This window comes from Pangasianodon hypophthalmus, chromosome 11, assembly GCF_027358585.1.
Source record: "Pangasianodon hypophthalmus isolate fPanHyp1 chromosome 11, fPanHyp1.pri, whole genome shotgun sequence".
Lineage (NCBI taxonomy): Eukaryota > Metazoa > Chordata > Actinopteri > Siluriformes > Pangasiidae > Pangasianodon > Pangasianodon hypophthalmus.
In genome coordinates this window covers 13,270,859-13,293,039 of record NC_069720.1, presented here as the reverse complement: position 1 = coordinate 13,293,039, position 22,181 = coordinate 13,270,859, and the positions used below count along the sequence as shown (strand labels likewise).

Genomic DNA, 22,181 nt, shown 5'->3' with positions numbered 1-22,181 from the left:
CGATGGAGGTAAGAAAGCTCTCTTAAGGAGACCAACTTGTCATGAGCCACGGTTGTGGGGTGTTCACGCCTGGTGTTTGATATGTCCCTATTCTGTGATATGAGCTGCGACTTTGCAGGTGAATGGGGTGCAGACTGCAGAGTGGAGGTGGGCATGTACTGTGTGATTTTCTTACTAAGTTCCTCATAGCTAGCAAGTAATTTCTGTATTTCTAAGTCGTGTGTGTTCATCGCTGTAGTTGCTAAAGGGTGGTTTGCATTAGCATTAACTTCAATAGTCTCACTATCAATAGTTACAACTGGGTTTACATTAACATTAGCTTGAGTTTCTTCACCAGTGACGTCATCAACTTGTGAGTTTGGCAGTGGAACATGTGAAACAACATCACCTCTTACACACATCTGTACGCCAGACACATGACTCTGAATAGTTACATCAATTACATCTTTCAACTCTAACAGGTGCGCTAGGCCTGCATCCTCAGACTGTAGTAAGGGCTTACTGTGCATGAAACTGCTGATGTAGTCGAAACAAGCCTCCTCATCCCCAGGTGCCAAACGAAACTGGTCCACTCCTGACACAGGTCCCAGCGACTTTGCAATCTGGAACAGTTCATCTGCAGAAAGGGTGAGCAGGTCCTTCTTGATGGTCCACACCAAGCTTTTCCTCTCACTGTCTGCCATGGCCGCGTCCCTCTCCCTCGCGATTGATCACACAGCCCAGGAACCGTATCTAATCTCTCTCCTCGATGAGTGGTTATTCCGCTGACTGGTCACTTTTGGCCCCAGGTGTCTGTATCACTAGATCATCTGCCGCCCTGGCAGTGGAGATGATCCCGGACGAGCCCCCAATAAACTGTAACGGGTACCGGGTTGCAGCGCCCGTGGACAGCTGAAAAAGTGGAGAACAAATGGATGACACAGGAACTGGCTTGCCTTTGCTGAATTCTCCTCAGTTATAAGGAAAATCCCACGCAATGCATAGGCAAACTGGTCTCCTGGTGCCCCCTCTACTGTCGAAAATGTGTAACTGAATGTACATCTTACTGTTTTACATAACATTCTTGTACACTAAAATAGATCTTAAAAAAAACAAGGTACGTACTGACAATAGAAGTATAAAAAAAATAAACCACGTAAAACCAAATATTTATATTCACAATGTGGGCACACATTAGTGGGCATCACATCCGCAGTAACGGCCGACCGACCGAAAAGAGGTTGTGCTAAACCTAGTGGGGAAAAGTGCGGCACGAGACAAGTCGGTTGACGTGGGTTGTAAGAGGTAGGGAAAAGGTCGCGCCGTGCATTGGCCGGGAATCGAACCCGGGCCTCCCGCGTGGCAGGCGAGAATTCTACCACTGAACCACCAATGCTTAGGGGCGCCTGAGTCCTAAACCACTGCGGATGTGATACACCCTCGGCCACTAACGCTTTGTGGCGCTGTTCCATCACAGCCTTCTTGAGCTTTCCGGGCGGGGACTGTTTTGCTAGACGGCCCTAATCCAATTCCCATTCATGTTCGCGGCCGGTGCTGAACCCCTACGGATGCCATGTAGCCTACTTTTGGCCACTCACGCTCTTGCGGCGCTCTTCCGAGCTTTTGCACCGCCGCGAGATTTTAGAAGAGAGAGATTTCTCTCCAACTGTATGTTTCACTCCATGCCCTGCCCCTTTGCAATGAAGAATATGGATTTTGCATATACACCAAAAGCTTCACACGACGACTTGACGTTGCTCGAACTGTTACGTCCAGCTGTTTACATTTCCCAAAATGGATTCAGTCTCCAGAGTTTTGAGCTACAAAGATGTATTTTACAGTCGGAGCTTGTCGCCTTAAGAAACTACTTCATTTTCTCTTTCTTTCTCCTGTGACTCAAAAGGCAAATCTTGTAACGTGTTCTCAAGATTAGGGCTGGGCTATGCAGTATGATAGAATATCGACCTTGGGATAAATGATCTCACAACATGCTTTTCTGAGATACCTTGTAAACTCTTGTGTGCGAACTCAAGCCAACCCATCTGATGCCATCATCCATGCCACAATCAAAGTCACAGAGATCACATTTTTTCTTCATTCTGATGTTTGATGTCAACATTAACTGAAGCTCTTGACCTGTATCGGTACGTTTTTGTTTGGATTTTTTCCCATTACTCTGCTGCCCCATGATTTACTGATTGGATAACTGCATGAATGTACGGGTGTTGCTAATAAAGTGGACGGTGAGTGTATGTTCTGTATTATGATGCAAAAAAATGAAAATAAAAAATCGGACGAGTTAAATAATTTGAAAGGCTAAAATCAGACACACTGTACACAAGACAGAAGTGTAAAACCCACAACACAGCTAAATATCTAATCCGCTGGCATTTATCACCATGGCGCAATCCAGCCACGCACAAGCACACGCACACACAAAGAAAAAAAAAAAGCCTTCAGGTTAATTAAAATAACAGTCCTGTTCATTCATGGTATATGATATCAGGCATCAGAACCTGATGGACACAAGCTACAGCCACATTAGTAAAGCAGGCGAGGCAGCAGTTCGCTAACGTTAAACAGGCCGTTTCTGTAATTTAGTGACAAATGTGAAGTTAATCATTTCCAAACTTGGTAACGCTGGTTTTAAGGTAAAACAGATGACGGACACAAATTCAACCGCACAGATGACGGACATAACTGCTGAAGAATCGGTGAGATTCAGGTGAACTACAAATAGTAAGTTTTAGCTGCAGCACGCAATGGACGAGCGCCACAAAGCGTTAGCGGCCAACAACATATTACATCCGTAGTGGTTTAGCACTACCACAGAGAATGAATAGGAAACAGTTTAGGGAGTTTTAGCTAAAGCGTCCCGGGTCCATCTGAATAAAACCATGTAGAACTGGAGGTGAAGAACGAAGCGGTCACCGTACCTGCTTGTGTGATAATCTGTGAAATGTAAAGTGCTACTTAGAAGCGATAAAATTGTAGATGGATTTTGACAGGACAATGCGAAACTGTAAATGAATCAGATGACTGCAGGATGAAGGATGAAAGGTCGTGGTGTAACAATGATCGAAAGGCAGGGAGGAAATATGCCTGAAGTGGTAAGTTGAGGGATGTCCGCAGTAACGGCCGACCGACCGAAAAGAGGTTGTGCTAAACCTAGTGGGGAAAAGTGCGGCACGAGACAAGTCGGTTGACGTGGGTTGTAAGAGGTAGGGAAAAGGTCGCGCAGTGCATTGGCCGGGAATCAAACCCGGGCCTCCCGCGTGGCAGGCGAGAATTCTACCACTGAACCACCAATGCTTAGGGGCGCCTGAGTTCTAAACCACTGCGGATGTGATACACCCTCGGCCACTAACGCTTTGTGGCGCTGTTCCATCACAGCCTTCTTGAGCTTTCCGGGCGGGGACTGTTTTGCTAGACGGCCCTAATCCAATTCCCATTCATGTTCGCGGCCGGTGCTGAACCCCTACGGATGCCATGTAGCCTACTTTTGGCCACTCACGCTCTTGCGGCGCTCTTCCGAGCTTTTGCACCGCCGCGAGATTTTAGAAGAGAGAGATTTCTCTCCAACTGTATGTTTCACTCCATGCCCTGCCCCTTTGCAATGAAGAATATGGATTTTGCATATACACCAAAAGCTTCACACGACGACTTGACGTTGCTCGAACTGTTACGTCCAGCTGTTTACATTTCCCAAAATGGATTCAGTCTCCAGAGTTTTGAGCTACAAAGATGTATTTTACAGTCGGAGCTTGTCGCCTTAAGAAACTACTTCATTTTCTCTTTCTTTCTCCTGTGACTCAAAAGGCAAATCTTGTAACGTGTTCTCAAGATTAGGGCTGGGCTATGCAGTATGATAGAATATCGACCTTGGGATAAATGATCTCACAACATGCTTTTCTGAGATACCTTGTAAACTCTTGTGTGCGAACTCAAGCCAACCCATCTGATGCCATCATCCATGCCACAATCAAAGTCACAGAGATCACATTTTTTCTTCATTCTGATGTTTGACGTCAACATTAACTGAAGCTCTTGACCTGTATCGGTACGTTTTGGTTTGGATTTTTTCCCATTACGCTGCTGCCCCATGATTTACTGATTGGATAACTGCATGAATGTACGGGTGTTGCTAATAAAGTGGACGGTGAGTGTATGTTCTGTATTATGATGCAAAAAAATGAAAATAAAAAATCGGACGAGTTAAATAATTTGAAAGGCTAAAATCAGACACACTGTACACAAGACAGAAGTGTAAAACCCACAACACAGCTAAATATCTAATCCGATGGCATTTATCACCATGGCGCAATCCAGCCACGCACAAGCACACGCACACACAAAGAAAAAAAAAAAAGCCTTCAGGTTAATTAAAATAACAGTCCTGTTCATTCATGGTATATGATATCAGGCATCAGAACCTGATGGACACAAGCTACAGCCACACTAGTAAAGCAGGCGAGGCAGCAGTTCGCTAACGTTAAACAGGCCGTTTCTGTAATTTAGTGACAAATGTGAAGTTAATCATTTCCAAACTTGGTAACGCTGGTTTTAAGGTAAAACAGATGACGGACACAAATTCAACCGCACAGATGACGGACATAACTGCTGAAGAATCGGTGAGATTCAGGTGAACTACAAATAGTAAGTTTTAGCTGCAGCACGCAATGGACGAGCGCCACAAAGCGTTAGCGGCCAACAACATATTACATCCGTAGTGGTTTAGCACTACCACAGAGAATGAATAGGAAACAGTTTAGGGAGTTTTAGCTAAAGCGTCCCGGGTCCATCTGAATAAAATGCTTAGCGTCCCGGGTCCATCTGAATAAAATGCTTAGGGGCGCCTGAGTCCTAAACCACTGCGGATGTGATACACCCTCGTCCACTAACGCTTTGTGGCGCTGTTCCATCACAGCCTTCTTGAGCTTTCCGGGCGGGGACTGTTTTGCTAGACGGCCCTAATCCAATTCCCATTCATGTTCGCGGCCGGTGCTGAACCCCTACGGATGCCATGTAGCCTACTTTTGGCCACTCACGCTCTTGCGGCGCTCTTCCGAGCTTTTGCACCGCCGCGAGATTTTAGAAGAGAGAGATTTCTCTCCAACTGTATGTTTCACTCCATGCCCTGCCCCTTTGCAATGAAGAATATGGATTTTGCATATACACCAAAAGCTTCACACGACGACTTGACGTTGCTCGAACTGTTACGTCCAGCTGTTTACATTTCCCAAAATGGATTCAGTCTCCAGAGTTTTGAGCTACAAAGATGTATTTTACAGTCGGAGCTTGTCGCCTTAAGAAACTACTTCATTTTCTCTTTCTTTCTCCTGTGACTCAAAAGGCAAATCTTGTAACGTGTTCTCAAGATTAGGGCTGGGCTATGCAGTATGATAGAATATCGACCTTGGGATAAATGATCTCACAACATGCTTTTCTGAGATACCTTGTAAACTCTTGTGTGCGAACTCAAGCCAACCCATCTGATGCCATCATCCATGCCACAATCAAAGTCACAGAGATCACATTTTTTCTTCATTCTGATGTTTGATGTCAACATTAACTGAAGCTCTTGACCTGTATCGGTACGTTTTGGTTTGGATTTTTTCCCATTACGCTGCTGCCCCATGATTTACTGATTGGATAACTGCATGAATGTACGGGTGTTGCTAATAAAGTGGACGGTGAGTGTATGTTCTGTATTATGATGCAAAAAAATGAAAATAAAAAATCGGACGAGTTAAATAATTTGAAAGGCTAAAATCAGACACACTGTACACAAGACAGAAGTGTAAAACCCACAACACAGCTAAATATCTAATCCGCTGGCATTTATCACCATGGCGCAATCCAGCCACGCACAAGCACACGCACACACAAAGAAAAAAAAAAAAAGCCTTCAGGTTAATTAAAATAACAGTCCTGTTCATTCATGGTATATGATATCAGGCATCAGAACCTGATGGACACAAGCTACAGCCACACTAGTAAAGCAGGCGAGGCAGCAGTTCGCTAACGTTAAACAGGCCGTTTCTGTAATTTAGTGACAAATGTGAAGTTAATCATTTCCAAACTTGGTAACGCTGGTTTTAAGGTAAAACAGATGACGGACACAAATTCAACCGCACAGATGACGGACATAACTGCTGAAGCGTCGGTGAGATTCAGGTGAACTACAAATAGTAAGTTTTAGCTGCAGCACGCAATGGACGAGCGCCACAAAGCGTTAGCGGCCAACAACATATTACATCCGTAGTGGTTTAGCACTACCACAGAGAATGAATAGGAAACAGTTTAGGGAGTTTTAGCTAAAGCGTCCAGGGTCCATCTGAATAAAACCATGTAGAACTGGAGGTGAAGAACGAAGCGGTCACCGTACCTGCTTGTGTGATAATCTGTGAAATGTAAAGTGCTACTTAGAAGCGATAAAATTGTAGATGGATTTTGACAGGACAATGCGAAACTGTAAATGAATCAGATGACTGCAGGATGAAGGATGAAAGGTCGTGGTGTAACAATGATCGAAAGGCAGGGAGGAAATATGCCTGAAGTGGTAAGTTGAGGGATGTCCGCAGTAACGGCCGACCGACCGAAAAGAGGTTGTGCTAAACCTAGTGGGGAAAAGTGCGGCACGAGACAAGTCGGTTGACGTGGGTTGTAAGAGGTAGGGAAAAGGTCGCGCCGTGCATTGGCCGGGAATCGAACCCGGGCCTCCCGCGTGGCAGGCGAGAATTCTACCACTGAACCACCAATGCTTAGGGGCGCCGGAGTCCTAAACCACTGCGGATGTGATACACCCTCGGCCACTAACGCTTTGTGGCGCTGTTCCATCACAGCCTTCTTGAGCTTTCCGGGCGGGGACTGTTTTGCTAGACGGCCCTAATCCAATTCCCATTCATGTTCGCGGCCGGTGCTGAACCCCTACGGATGCCATGTAGCCTACTTTTGGCCACTCACGCTCTTGCGGCGCTCTTCCGAGCTTTTGCACCGCCGCGAGATTTCAAGTCGCTATTTTACCCACGTCCGAGTAGAAGAGAGAGATTTCTCTCCAACTGTATGTTTCACTCCATGCCCTGCCCCTTTGCAATGAAGAATATGGATTTTGCATATACACCAAAAGCTTCACACGACGACTTGACGTTGCTCGAACTGTTACGTCCAGCTGTTTACATTTCCCAAAATGGATTCAGTCTCCAGAGTTTTGAGCTACAAAGATGTATTTTACAGTCGGAGCTTGTCGCCTTAAGAAACTACTTCATTTTCTCTTTCTTTCTCCTGTGACTCAAAAGGCAAATCTTGTAACGTGTTCTCAAGATTAGGGCTGGGCTATGCAGTATGATAGAATATCGACCTTGGGATAAATGATCTCACAACATGCTTTTCTGAGATACCTTGTAAACTCTTGTGTGCGAACTCAAGCCAACCCATCTGATGCCATCATCCATGCCACAATCAAAGTCACAGAGATCACATTTTTTCTTCATTCTGATGTTTGATGTCAACATTAACTGAAGCTCTTGACCTGTATCGGTACGTTTTGGTTTGGATTTTTTCCCATTACGCTGCTGCCCCATGATTTACTGATTGGATAACTGCATGAATGTACGGGTGTTGCTAATAAAGTGGACGGTGAGTGTATGTTCTGTATTATGATGCAAAAAAATGAAAATAAAAAATCGGACGAGTTAAATAATTTGAAAGGCTAAAATCAGACACACTGTACACAAGACAGAAGTGTAAAACCCACAACACAGCTAAATATCTAATCCGCTGGCATTTATCACCATGGCGCAATCCAGCCACGCACAAGCACACGCACACACAAAGAAAAAAAAAAAAGCCTTCAGGTTAATTAAAATAACAGTCCTGTTCATTCATGGTATATGATATCAGGCATCAGAACCTGATGGACACAAGCTACAGCCACACTAGTAAAGCAGGCGAGGCAGCAGTTCGCTAACGTTAAACAGGCCGTTTCTGTAATTTAGTGACAAATGTGAAGTTAATCATTTCCAAACTTGGTAACGCTGGTTTTAAGGTAAAACAGATGACGGACACAAATTCAACCGCACAGATGACGGACATAACTGCTGAAGCGTCGGTGAGATTCAGGTGAACTACAAATAGTAAGTTTTAGCTGCAGCACGCAATGGACGAGCGCCACAAAGCGTTAGCGGCCAACAACATATTACATCCGTAGTGGTTTAGCACTACCACAGAGAATGAATAGGAAACAGTTTAGGGAGTTTTAGCTAAAGCGTCCAGGGTCCATCTGAATAAAACCATGTAGAACTGGAGGTGAAGAACGAAGCGGTCACCGTACCTGCTTGTGTGATAATCTGTGAAATGTAAAGTGCTACTTAGAAGCGATAAAATTGTAGATGGATTTTGACAGGACAATGCGAAACTGTAAATGAATCAGATGACTGCAGGATGAAGGATGAAAGGTCGTGGTGTAACAATGATCGAAAGGCAGGGAGGAAATATGCCTGAAGTGGTAAGTTGAGGGATGTCCGCAGTAACGGCCGACCGACCGAAAAGAGGTTGTGCTAAACCTAGTGGGGAAAAGTGCGGCACGAGACAAGTCGGTTGACGTGGGTTGTAAGAGGTAGGGAAAAGGTCGCGCCGTGCATTGGCCGGGAATCGAACCCGGGCCTCCCGCGTGGCAGGCGAGAATTCTACCACTGAACCACCAATGCTTAGGGGCGCCTGAGTCCTAAACCACTGCGGATGTGATACACCCTCGGCCACTAACGCTTTGTGGCGCTGTTCCATCACAGCCTTCTTGAGCTTTCCGGGCGGGGACTGTTTTGCTAGACGGCCCTAATCCAATTCCCATTCATGTTCGCGGCCGGTGCTGAACCCCTACGGATGCCATGTAGCCTACTTTTGGCCACTCACGCTCTTGCGGCGCTCTTCCGAGCTTTTGCACCGCCGCGAGATTTTAGAAGAGAGAGATTTCTCTCCAACTGTATGTTTCACTCCATGCCCTGCCCCTTTGCAATGAAGAATATGGATTTTGCATATACACCAAAAGCTTCACACGACGACTTGACGTTGCTCGAACTGTTACGTCCAGCTGTTTACATTTCCCAAAATGGATTCAGTCTCCAGAGTTTTGAGCTACAAAGATGTATTTTACAGTCGGAGCTTGTCGCCTTAAGAAACTACTTCATTTTCTCTTTCTTTCTCCTGTGACTCAAAAGGCAAATCTTGTAACGTGTTCTCAAGATTAGGGCTGGGCTATGCAGTATGATAGAATATCGACCTTGGGATAAATGATCTCACAACATGCTTTTCTGAGATACCTTGTAAACTCTTGTGTGCGAACTCAAGCCAACCCATCTGATGCCATCATCCATGCCACAATCAAAGTCACAGAGATCACATTTTTTCTTCATTCTGATGTTTGATGTCAACATTAACTGAAGCTCTTGACCTGTATCGGTACGTTTTGGTTTGGATTTTTTCCCATTACGCTGCTGCCCCATGATTTACTGATTGGATAACTGCATGAATGTACGGGTGTTGCTAATAAAGTGGACGGTGAGTGTATGTTCTGTATTATGATGCAAAAAAATGAAAATAAAAAATCGGACGAGTTAAATAATTTGAAAGGCTAAAATCAGACACACTGTACACAAGACAGAAGTGTAAAACCCACAACACAGCTAAATATCTAATCCGCTGGCATTTATCACCATGGCGCAATCCAGCCACGCACAAGCACACGCACACACAAAGAAAAAAAAAAAAAGCCTTCAGGTTAATTAAAATAACAGTCCTGTTCATTCATGGTATATGATATCAGGCATCAGAACCTGATGGACACAAGCTACAGCCACACTAGTAAAGCAGGCGAGGCAGCAGTTCGCTAACGTTAAACAGGCCGTTTCTGTAATTTAGTGACAAATGTGAAGTTAATCATTTCCAAACTTGGTAACGCTGGTTTTAAGGTAAAACAGATGACGGACACAAATTCAACCGCACAGATGACGGACATAACTGCTGAAGCGTCGGTGAGATTCAGGTGAACTACAAATAGTAAGTTTTAGCTGCAGCACGCAATGGACGAGCGCCACAAAGCGTTAGCGGCCAACAACATATTACATCCGTAGTGGTTTAGCACTACCACAGAGAATGAATAGGAAACAGTTTAGGGAGTTTTAGCTAAAGCGTCCAGGGTCCATCTGAATAAAACCATGTAGAACTGGAGGTGAAGAACGAAGCGGTCACCGTACCTGCTTGTGTGATAATCTGTGAAATGTAAAGTGCTACTTAGAAGCGATAAAATTGTAGATGGATTTTGACAGGACAATGCGAAACTGTAAATGAATCAGATGACTGCAGGATGAAGGATGAAAGGTCGTGGTGTAACAATGATCGAAAGGCAGGGAGGAAATATGCCTGAAGTGGTAAGTTGAGGGATGTCCGCAGTAACGGCCGACCGACCGAAAAGAGGTTGTGCTAAACCTAGTGGGGAAAAGTGCGGCACGAGACAAGTCGGTTGACGTGGGTTGTAAGAGGTAGGGAAAAGGTCGCGCCGTGCATTGGCCGGGAATCGAACCCGGGCCTCCCGCGTGGCAGGCGAGAATTCTACCACTGAACCACCAATGCTTAGGGGCGCCGGAGTCCTAAACCACTGCGGATGTGATACACCCTCGGCCACTAACGCTTTGTGGCGCTGTTCCATCACAGCCTTCTTGAGCTTTCCGGGCGGGGACTGTTTTGCTAGACGGCCCTAATCCAATTCCCATTCATGTTCGCGGCCGGTGCTGAACCCCTACGGATGCCATGTAGCCTACTTTTGGCCACTCACGCTCTTGCGGCGCTCTTCCGAGCTTTTGCACCGCCGCGAGATTTTAGAAGAGAGAGATTTCTCTCCAACTGTATGTTTCACTCCATGCCCTGCCCCTTTGCAATGAAGAATATGGATTTTGCATATACACCAAAAGCTTCACACGACGACTTGACGTTGCTCGAACTGTTACGTCCAGCTGTTTACATTTCCCAAAATGGATTCAGTCTCCAGAGTTTTGAGCTACAAAGATGTATTTTACAGTCGGAGCTTGTCGCCTTAAGAAACTACTTCATTTTCTCTTTCTTTCTCCTGTGACTCAAAAGGCAAATCTTGTAACGTGTTCTCAAGATTAGGGCTGGGCTATGCAGTATGATAGAATATCGACCTTGGGATAAATGATCTCACAACATGCTTTTCTGAGATACCTTGTAAACTCTTGTGTGCGAACTCAAGCCAACCCATCTGATGCCATCATCCATGCCACAATCAAAGTCACAGAGATCACATTTTTTCTTCATTCTGATGTTTGATGTCAACATTAACTGAAGCTCTTGACCTGTATCGGTACGTTTTGGTTTGGATTTTTTCCCATTACGCTGCTGCCCCATGATTTACTGATTGGATAACTGCATGAATGTACGGGTGTTGCTAATAAAGTGGACGGTGAGTGTATGTTCTGTATTATGATGCAAAAAAATGAAAATAAAAAATCGGACGAGTTAAATAATTTGAAAGGCTAAAATCAGACACACTGTACACAAGACAGAAGTGTAAAACCCACAACACAGCTAAATATCTAATCCGATGGCATTTATCACCATGGCGCAATCCAGCCACGCACAAGCACACGCACACACAAAGAAAAAAAAAAAAGCCTTCAGGTTAATTAAAATAACAGTCCTGTTCATTCATGGTATATGATATCAGGCATCAGAACCTGATGGACACAAGCTACAGCCACACTAGTAAAGCAGGCGAGGCAGCAGTTCGCTAACGTTAAACAGGCCGTTTCTGTAATTTAGTGACAAATGTGAAGTTAATCATTTCCAAACTTGGTAACGCTGGTTTTAAGGTAAAACAGATGACGGACACAAATTCAACCGCACAGATGACGGACATAACTGCTGAAGAATCGGTGAGATTCAGGTGAACTACAAATAGTAAGTTTTAGCTGCAGCACGCAATGGACGAGCGCCACAAAGCGTTAGCGGCCAACAACATATTACATCCGTAGTGGTTTAGCACTACCACAGAGAATGAATAGGAAACAGTTTAGGGAGTTTTAGCTAAAGCGTCCCGGGTCCATCTGAATAAAATGCTTAGCGTCCCGGGTCCATCTGAATAAAATGCTTAGGGGCGCCTGAGTCCTAAACCACTGCGGATGTGATACACCCTCATCCACTAACGCTTTGTGGCGCTGTTCCATCACAGCCTTCTTGAGCTTTCCGGGCGGGGACTGTTTTGCTAGACGGCCCTAATCCAATTCCCATTCATGTTCGCGGCCGGTGCTGAACCCCTACGGATGCCATGTAGCCTACTTTTGGCCACTCACGCTCTTGCGGCGCTCTTCCGAGCTTTTGCACCGCCGCGAGATTTTAGAAGAGAGAGATTTCTCTCCAACTGTATGTTTCACTCCATGCCCTGCCCCTTTGCAATGAAGAATATGGATTTTGCATATACACCAAAAGCTTCACACGACGACTTGACGTTGCTCGAACTGTTACGTCCAGCTGTTTACATTTCCCAAAATGGATTCAGTCTCCAGAGTTTAGAGCTACAAAGATGTATTTTACAGTCGGAGCTTGTCGCCTTAAGAAACTACTTCATTTTCTCTTTCTTTCTCCTGTGACTCAAAAGGCAAATCTTGTAACGTGTTCTCAAGATTAGGGCTGGGCTATGCAGTATGATAGAATATCGACCTTGGGATAAATGATCTCACAACATGCTTTTCTGAGATACCTTGTAAACTCTTGTGTGCGAACTCAAGCCAACCCATCTGATGCCATCATCCATGCCACAATCAAAGTCACAGAGATCACATTTTTTCTTCATTCTGATGTTTGATGTCAACATTAACTGAAGCTCTTGACCTGTATCGGTACGTTTTTGTTTGGATTTTTTCCCATTACTCTGCTGCCCCATGATTTACTGATTGGATAACTGCATGAATGTACGGGTGTTGCTAATAAAGTGGACGGTGAGTGTATGTTCTGTATTATGATGCAAAAAAATGAAAATAAAAAATCGGACGAGTTAAATAATTTGAAAGGCTAAAATCAGACACACTGTACACAAGACAGAAGTGTAAAACCCACAACACAGCTAAATATCTAATCCGCTGGCATTTATCACCATGGCGCAATCCAGCCACGCACAAGCACACGCACACACAAAGAAAAAAAAAAAAAGCCTTCAGGTTAATTAAAATAACAGTCCTGTTCATTCATGGTATATGATATCAGGCATCAGAACCTGATGGACACAAGCTACAGCCACACTAGTAAAGCAGGCGAGGCAGCAGTTCGCTAACGTTAAACAGGCCGTTTCTGTAATTTAGTGACAAATGTGAAGTTAATCATTTCCAAACTTGGTAACGCTGGTTTTAAGGTAAAACAGATGACGGACACAAATTCAACCGCACAGATGACGGACATAACTGCTGAAGCGTCGGTGAGATTCAGGTGAACTACAAATAGTAAGTTTTAGCTGCAGCACGCAATGGACGAGCGCCACAAAGCGTTAGCGGCCAACAACATATTACATCCGTAGTGGTTTAGCACTACCACAGAGAATGAATAGGAAACAGTTTAGGGAGTTTTAGCTAAAGCGTCCAGGGTCCATCTGAATAAAACCATGTAGAACTGGAGGTGAAGAACGAAGCGGTCACCGTACCTGCTTGTGTGATAATCTGTGAAATGTAAAGTGCTACTTAGAAGCGATAAAATTGTAGATGGATTTTGACAGGACAATGCGAAACTGTAAATGAATCAGATGACTGCAGGATGAAGGATGAAAGGTCGTGGTGTAACAATGATCGAAAGGCAGGGAGGAAATATGCCTGAAGTGGTAAGTTGAGGGATGTCCGCAGTAACGGCCGACCGACCGAAAAGAGGTTGTGCTAAACCTAGTGGGGAAAAGTGCGGCACGAGACAAGTCGGTTGACGTGGGTTGTAAGAGGTAGGGAAAAGGTCGCGCCGTGCATTGGCCGGGAATCGAACCCGGGCCTCCCGCGTGGCAGGCGAGAATTCTACCACTGAACCACCAATGCTTAGGGGCGCCGGAGTCCTAAACCACTGCGGATGTGATACACCCTCGGCCACTAACGCTTTGTGGCGCTGTTCCATCACAGCCTTCTTGAGCTTTCCGGGCGGGGACTGTTTTGCTAGACGGCCCTAATCCAATTCCCATTCATGTTCGCGGCCGGTGCTGAACCCCTACGGATGCCATGTAGCCTACTTTTGGCCACTCACGCTCTTGCGGCGCTCTTCCGAGCTTTTGCACCGCCGCGAGATTTCAAGTCGCTATTTTACCCACGTCCGAGTAGAAGAGAGAGATTTCTCTCCAACTGTATGTTTCACTCCATGCCCTGCCCCTTTGCAATGAAGAATATGGATTTTGCATATACACCAAAAGCTTCACACGACGACTTGACGTTGCTCGAACTGTTACGTCCAGCTGTTTACATTTCCCAAAATGGATTCAGTCTCCAGAGTTTTGAGCTACAAAGATGTATTTTACAGTCGGAGCTTGTCGCCTTAAGAAACTACTTCATTTTCTCTTTCTTTCTCCTGTGACTCAAAAGGCAAATCTTGTAACGTGTTCTCAAGATTAGGGCTGGGCTATGCAGTATGATAGAATATCGACCTTGGGATAAATGATCTCACAACATGCTTTTCTGAGATACCTTGTAAACTCTTGTGTGCGAACTCAAGCCAACCCATCTGATGCCATCATCCATGCCACAATCAAAGTCACAGAGATCACATTTTTTCTTCATTCTGATGTTTGATGTCAACATTAACTGAAGCTCTTGACCTGTATCGGTACGTTTTGGTTTGGATTTTTTCCCATTACGCTGCTGCCCCATGATTTACTGATTGGATAACTGCATGAATGTACGGGTGTTGCTAATAAAGTGGACGGTGAGTGTATGTTCTGTATTATGATGCAAAAAAATGAAAATAAAAAATCGGACGAGTTAAATAATTTGAAAGGCTAAAATCAGACACACTGTACACAAGACAGAAGTGTAAAACCCACAACACAGCTAAATATCTAATCCGCTGGCATTTATCACCATGGCGCAATCCAGCCACGCACAAGCACACGCACACACAAAGAAAAAAAAAAAAGCCTTCAGGTTAATTAAAATAACAGTCCTGTTCATTCATGGTATATGATATCAGGCATCAGAACCTGATGGACACAAGCTACAGCCACACTAGTAAAGCAGGCGAGGCAGCAGTTCGCTAACGTTAAACAGGCCGTTTCTGTAATTTAGTGACAAATGTGAAGTTAATCATTTCCAAACTTGGTAACGCTGGTTTTAAGGTAAAACAGATGACGGACACAAATTCAACCGCACAGATGACGGACATAACTGCTGAAGCGTCGGTGAGATTCAGGTGAACTACAAATAGTAAGTTTTAGCTGCAGCACGCAATGGACGAGCGCCACAAAGCGTTAGCGGCCAACAACATATTACATCCGTAGTGGTTTAGCACTACCACAGAGAATGAATAGGAAACAGTTTAGGGAGTTTTAGCTAAAGCGTCCAGGGTCCATCTGAATAAAACCATGTAGAACTGGAGGTGAAGAACGAAGCGGTCACCGTACCTGCTTGTGTGATAATCTGTGAAATGTAAAGTGCTACTTAGAAGCGATAAAATTGTAGATGGATTTTGACAGGACAATGCGAAACTGTAAATGAATCAGATGACTGCAGGATGAAGGATGAAAGGTCGTGGTGTAACAATGATCGAAAGGCAGGGAGGAAATATGCCTGAAGTGGTAAGTTGAGGGATGTCCGCAGTAACGGCCGACCGACCGAAAAGAGGTTGTGCTAAACCTAGTGGGGAAAAGTGCGGCACGAGACAAGTCGGTTGACGTGGGTTGTAAGAGGTAGGGAAAAGGTCGCGCCGTGCATTGGCCGGGAATCGAACCCGGGCCTCCCGCGTGGCAGGCGAGAATTCTACCACTGAACCACCAATGCTTAGGGGCGCCTGAGTCCTAAACCACTGCGGATGTGATACACCCTCGGCCACTAACGCTTTGTGGCGCTGTTCCATCACAGCCTTCTTGAGCTTTCCGGGCGGGGACTGTTTTGCTAGACGGCCCTAATCCAATTCCCATTCATGTTCGCGGCCGGTGCTGAACCCCTACGGATGCCATGTAGCCTACTTTTGGCCACTCACGCTCTTGCGGCGCTCTTCCGAGCTTTTGCACCGCCGCGAGATTTCAAGTCGCTATTTTACCCACGTCCGAGTAGAAGAGAGAGATTTCTCTCCAACTCTATGTTTCACTCCATGCCCTGCCCCTTTGCAATGAAGAATATGGATTTTGCATATACACCAAAAGCTTCACACGACGACTTGACGTTGCTCGAACTGTTACGTCCAGCTGTTTACATTTCCCAAAATGGATTCAGTCTCCAGAGTTTTGAGCTACAAAGATGTATTTTACAGTCGGAGCTTGTCGCCTTAAGAAACTACTTCATTTTCTCTTTCTTTCTCCTGTGACTCAAAAGGCAAATCTTGTAACGTGTTCTCAAGATTAGGGCTGGGCTATGCAGTATGATAGAATATCGACCTTGGGATAAATGATCTCACAACATGCTTTTCTGAGATACCTTGTAAACTCTTGTGTGAACTCAAGCCAACCCATCTGATGCCATCATCCATGCCACAATCAAAGTCACAGAGATCACATTTTTTCTTCATTCTGATGTTTGATGTCAACATTAACTGAAGCTCTTGACCTGTATCGGTACTTAGTGGTAAGTTCAGGAATGTCCGCAGTAACGGCCAACCGAAAAGAGGTTGTGATAAACCTAGTGAGGAAAACACTGCTGGATTACTTTATTCGTTTCATTCAACGCATTTTCACCTCATTGATCAAAGGTAACATACTTTATATCATTTTAGCATGTGTTTTATCTCCATTAATGCTGAAACTAGATTAGTTTCTCTGCCAACACCTCAGCATCTCCCTATGAGAGGTTTTTCGTTACCAAACTTTACCCTACCGGTTTTCCTCTCTAACACATGGTTGGGTGATTTAAACGCTAAACTCTGAATGAATGTTACTGTAATCTTCTCTTTTGTGTTTAAATATAGATTTGGTTTTATCTCCGTGCTTGTGCTCTCTAGAAGGTGCTAAACTGTGAATGAACATGACCATTATTTTAATTTATTTGTAGTGTTTCAGTTTACATGTATTACGCTTTTCTAAATAGCGCTCTCTAACACTTCGTTTAATGATTCAAACGATAAACTATGAATGACATTTTTGTTGTTTTTTTTAATGTATTTCATGACTGTATTTCTGTGTATTTTCTGACATTCAGAAAAACATTAAAGTTACAGTTCCATGTTTCAAGTTGCATTCCAGAAAACACATTGAATGTGATTATTCCAAAGTTTTATTTTAAAACTGACAAACTATCATGTAATAAATACTGCTTTTTTGTCTTACAGGTCATCATGCACCAAAAAGTTGTGTTTTTCCCAGAAACAGTTAAGGTTGTCCTCCGTAAGGGGCCACTGGGAGATCTCTTCAGTAGCCAACTGAGGAGGCCAGGCTGATCAAAAATAAACCATCTGCAGGACAATTCGGCACCAGGGAAGGAGGAGCGTGTCAGACTGAATGGTGATGTCTCAAATAGGACAGAAGTTTTTGGTGAATACATCCTGCAGTTTGGCAAATACAAGGGGAAGTCCTTCTGTGGCACCTTGAAAATGACACCATCTATTTGATGAAGAAGCTTCAGCAGGAAGAGGCTGCAGGAGTCTTTATGGCAGAGGGGCACAGCAAGAACAGTCTCTTGTCCTTTGTCAATTATGTCTACAGCTTTGAAGAAATCCAGTCTCTTCTTAGCTATGTGTCCAAAAATCCAGATGCACCAACAGCCTTGTTAGAGGATGACCAGATGGTTGGTTTTGGCGCTTGTGCCAAGAGTACATAGTGGGAGATTTGGAACAGCAGGCGCTGATGGTTACGCTTCCTTCATAATGGGGTAACCTGTGTCACTCCTCCCTGTCAGTGAGTGCCAGAGTAGCTGTCTCTCAAGAAGTTTCTCTGGACTCGTATTTATTGAAGAACTGGTGTTCAGCAGTTTGGACAAGTGCTTGACATACTGTGCTATGTGCAGTCTTGTGGTTGGATGGAGCATGCTGTTGGGATCAGTACAGGAGTTGTGGAACATTGCTGCATACTCCTGATCCACAAGCTTTAGCATGTCCTTCCCATGATTTTTTTGTATTCAAGACTCCATCAGTGGACAGTGGATAGGTTTAACAAACCAGACTTCTTGTGAAAACTGTGATGAATTTATTGGCTGCACAATTGCAGTATTTGCCCATGTAATACCCAGTAATAGAAGGGATTTATTTATAATTGCACTATCTGTTAGCACCCAGATGAGAATGGGTTCCCTTTTGAGTCTGGTTCCTCTCAAGGTTTCTTCCTCATATCTTCTCAGGGAGTTTTTCCTTGCTACCATCGCCTCTGGCTTGCTCATTACGGATAAATTCACATATTTACAATTTATTTTGGTTTCATTTAACTTGAATCTATTTGTTTCTGCAAAGCTGCTTTGTCCATTGTTAAACTGAATTGAATTGAACATATATATCTTCCAATGTTGTGGTTCTGTAGTAAAACAAGAACACCAAATTACAAACAACGCAATATACCACAGCAATAGCATATACACATAACAGTTTTACACAACCAAGTAAACACAAATATGTACACTCATTTGAAACCCTAGCCTAATACATACAGGTACCAAAGAGCAATAAGAGCACTTACATCTCTTTGCATACACAACAGGAAGCTCCACTGATACAATGATACAAATAAAGGAATGTGTTTTTAATCAAGCTTAAGCCGGTTTCACACTGTGCGATTCCAGCGGTCTTTTATGATTATTACTTGTTGCACTGTACGAGATGATCCCAATAGGAATTCTGTAAGAGACTGTGCAATAATGTTTTCTATGTGTCAGATTAACCAATGAAGATAGTAACTATGTTGTGCCATACTGGGTGTGCAGTGACAACACAGGGTTGTACCTCTTCAGCTGGAAAGCATAAAAATACTTTCACATTGCCGTAATGGTAAATGCACTCTATGAACAGAGCGTTTGTATGCTAATTAACTAGCTACACACCTGGAAGCTCTAATTAATCCTGACTGTTATAACTCCTTGAGCTTTCAAGCTATTTCCACCAAACTCAACATAGTCCTACAAGCTGTTCAGACTGATCATGCTGTATTTTTTTCTAGCTGAACAGACTTGCGGTTTTCCTGTAGCAGACAATCAAACATCCCAAAAACTCCCATTCACTTAGACTAACAATATTCAGAGACTGGCTCAGAATGTTCAAGATTTCAAACTCCAATTATCAAAACTCACACACACCTGTGTGCACACGGCCTGACGCCCCTCTTCTCTCCCTCACTCTCTATCAATGTACCATAACAGAGATTCTCAATTCATCTATCTCTTGATCAGTGTCACACACTCTCTCCATCCATCTCCCTATCAATCTACCAGTAGCACACACACACACACACACACAGTCGCCATATTTCTATCGGTCTATCTGTATCACTCTCACTCCTTCTGTCTTTCTACTTGTATCACTCTTTGTTATCTATCTTTCTACCAGTAACTAACTGTCTGTCTTTCTGTCTGTCCATCACCCTTTCTTTCTTTTTGACTTTCAACTTCAAACTATCTTCGAGCTTATGAAGATTTTTTTTCCTGTCATGCTATAACTGTGATGAGACATTAGAGATATTCTGTCTGCTGCCACAATTCAACAAACTGCTCTTCTTTTAAATCCTATATATTTTGTTTACTTTTCACCATTGCCACTACTGTGTTTACAGCTGTCACTTGAGTTTGGTGTAAACATATGCCATCCTCCGATTGGTGGATTTTAGACGAATGCTGTAGCAGAGGTCACACTCTGAAATTTTAAGCAAAATTTTCTGACACTGCAAAAACCTTGTCAACGGTTGTCTTTGGTCCCAGCGGCACTAAATCAGCCACCAGCGAGCATGTCACATTATACGTTCTAAGACCACTAAGCTCAACTAAGGACCAATGATTATCCTTCGCAATGGACATGCCCTTTGTGCCTGTGACACCAAAATGAAGACGAATATCGAACAATGTAAACTCAGCTTTAAACTAGCAGTTACCAAACAGTTCTGCGCCTTCCAGAAAACTAATACAGTCTGAGCCCCCAATAGACCTAGAGGAGCCGAGCAGACTAGTGATTGGTTACAGTCCTGGGACTGCTGTCCTCCTACTGGTGTTGCTGGAGTCAGATCTTGGATGCTAGTAGGAGGGCCCTGGTGTGGGCATGTTCAGGCTTGTCCCTGCAGGTTTAAGCAGAACTGTCCTGCTCTATACAACAACTTTTGTACAATTGGTCTCAATAGCATTGCATGCAGCTCATTTGCTAACTGGGAAGACAAAAGCTATGTCATGTCTAAAATTGTTCATTGGAAAATCTGTTAGGTTTGACCCAGCTACCAAAACATAAGATAGTTTAGTCAAGCTGTTAGGTCATTTTTGGCAGTTGGTAACTGCTGCTAAATGTTACATTGTAGACAAGTTATTTTTAAGAAAATAAAACAACAATAAGTCAATGAGTAAACTGATCAATACATTTTTGAGATTTAGTCAAGTAGCAAGGAAACTGGTAAATTGTGGCCATGAAGGATGCACATGGTCAGCAGCAATAATCAAATAGGCTGTGGCGTTCAAGAGATGATTGGTATTAATACTTTTTTTTGTTGTTATTAGCAGTGGCTTGTGAACATATATTTTGGTCAGGCAGGACCACATTAATAATGACATAGCCTCAAACAAAATTAAGTAAAGATGCTAAGACACCTGTCTTTTTTATAGACCACGAATAGCGAATTTTAAGAGTAATCCGGTAATAGGCAGTTGTGAGTCGACAAAGTACTGCGATCCAGCATACAGTTGGTTTTAGATGTACCTTTGTTCAACTGTGCTTGTTATAGCAGGTGTGCTTCCTGTCAACAAGGGTTGCCAGGATTCAGCAAACATTTCCATCCTAACTACATCCACAATAAAAGACCTAAAACTAACCCAAAAAAGTTTGGGGACTGGAAAAGGAAGACATATTTTCAGCCTTTGCATGGGAAATATGGTCACCGTGGTGCGCACACATTTCTGATGTACAGACATTATCCACTACATAATCCCCTTTACCTCGCCCAATTTTTGCAATTTTTGTCACACAAAAGAAATGGTTCTGTACATCAGACATATTGTCTGCATTTTGCCTTTGTTTGTGAAAATTAAGAATTTGGCAGCCACAGAGTATTTTTGAACAAGCACAATTTGTTGTAAAAAACATGACTCTGAAAATCCTGTCATTAACTCTCCTGTCTGCTCCCTCTTGTCCACAAAAAAATGTTCCTAGAGTGAACAATAATGTTCTTGTGAGAAATCATACAGTAAGAAATTTACTACATGTTATATACTGTAATTCATCCAAATGCATGTACATACACCATCTGGCAGGTAGTGGGTACTCACTCCTTGTTAGTATATTGGTAAGTATCCCTACCAGTTGCATGTGTTTTCTGTGTTACCTTTTTTCATTTGTGAATAGAAGAGCAATGATAGAAGCATGTGGCTTCTATAACCAACGGAGGAAAGAGGAATAATGATTATAACCTCAATTTAAATAAATAAATTCAGTGCAGTGAAATGCTTTTTTTTAATTTTTTATGGCACGGACAGTCAGAAAAAAGCATTTCACTGCGTGTCATACTGTGTATGGTTGTATGTGTGACCAATAAAAAAATTGAATTTGAATAAATAAAGGACTTTGCAATAAATCTGATATCAAATGTGATCATCAAAGGCTCAGCACAGATACTGAGTGGTGCGGTCACTATGGGTGGCATGCATGTTTTTTCGATAAACACAGAAGAGAGCAGCATTACAGATTAGCGGAACAGAAAAATACTAACAGTACTGTGTGTATGATAAATGTTTACCTGGCTCAGTCAAAGGCTCAGTTTGAGAATCCCAAAAAAAGATAAAAAATAACAGAAAACCACAGCCACAACTGTTAATGATGCTGTATAAATCAATATATCAACTAAATTCTATAGA

General features: G+C 43.5%; 7 non-coding genes across 7 annotated transcripts; all 7 read right to left on the bottom strand.

Annotated features, from left to right (window-relative positions):
- Positions 1-1,304: 1,304 nt before the first annotated feature.
- On the bottom strand, positions 1,305-1,375 carry trnag-gcc (transfer RNA glycine (anticodon GCC)). Its single transcript has one exon. It is a non-coding gene; the product is annotated as a tRNA-Gly (tRNA).
- Positions 1,376-3,220: 1,845 nt separating this feature from the next.
- Positions 3,221-3,291, bottom strand: trnag-gcc (transfer RNA glycine (anticodon GCC)). The gene has a single exon. It is a non-coding gene; the product is annotated as a tRNA-Gly (tRNA).
- A 3,381-nt stretch (positions 3,292-6,672) lies between these two features.
- trnag-gcc (transfer RNA glycine (anticodon GCC)) lies at positions 6,673-6,743 on the bottom strand. The gene has a single exon. It is a non-coding gene; the product is annotated as a tRNA-Gly (tRNA).
- A 1,873-nt stretch (positions 6,744-8,616) lies between these two features.
- Positions 8,617-8,687, bottom strand: trnag-gcc (transfer RNA glycine (anticodon GCC)). Its single transcript has one exon. It is a non-coding gene; the product is annotated as a tRNA-Gly (tRNA).
- Positions 8,688-10,534: 1,847 nt separating this feature from the next.
- On the bottom strand, positions 10,535-10,605 carry trnag-gcc (transfer RNA glycine (anticodon GCC)). Its single transcript has one exon. It is a non-coding gene; the product is annotated as a tRNA-Gly (tRNA).
- A 3,381-nt stretch (positions 10,606-13,986) lies between these two features.
- On the bottom strand, positions 13,987-14,057 carry trnag-gcc (transfer RNA glycine (anticodon GCC)). The gene has a single exon. It is a non-coding gene; the product is annotated as a tRNA-Gly (tRNA).
- A 1,873-nt stretch (positions 14,058-15,930) lies between these two features.
- Positions 15,931-16,001, bottom strand: trnag-gcc (transfer RNA glycine (anticodon GCC)). Its single transcript has one exon. It is a non-coding gene; the product is annotated as a tRNA-Gly (tRNA).
- Between the last annotated feature and the right edge of the window lie 6,180 nt (positions 16,002-22,181).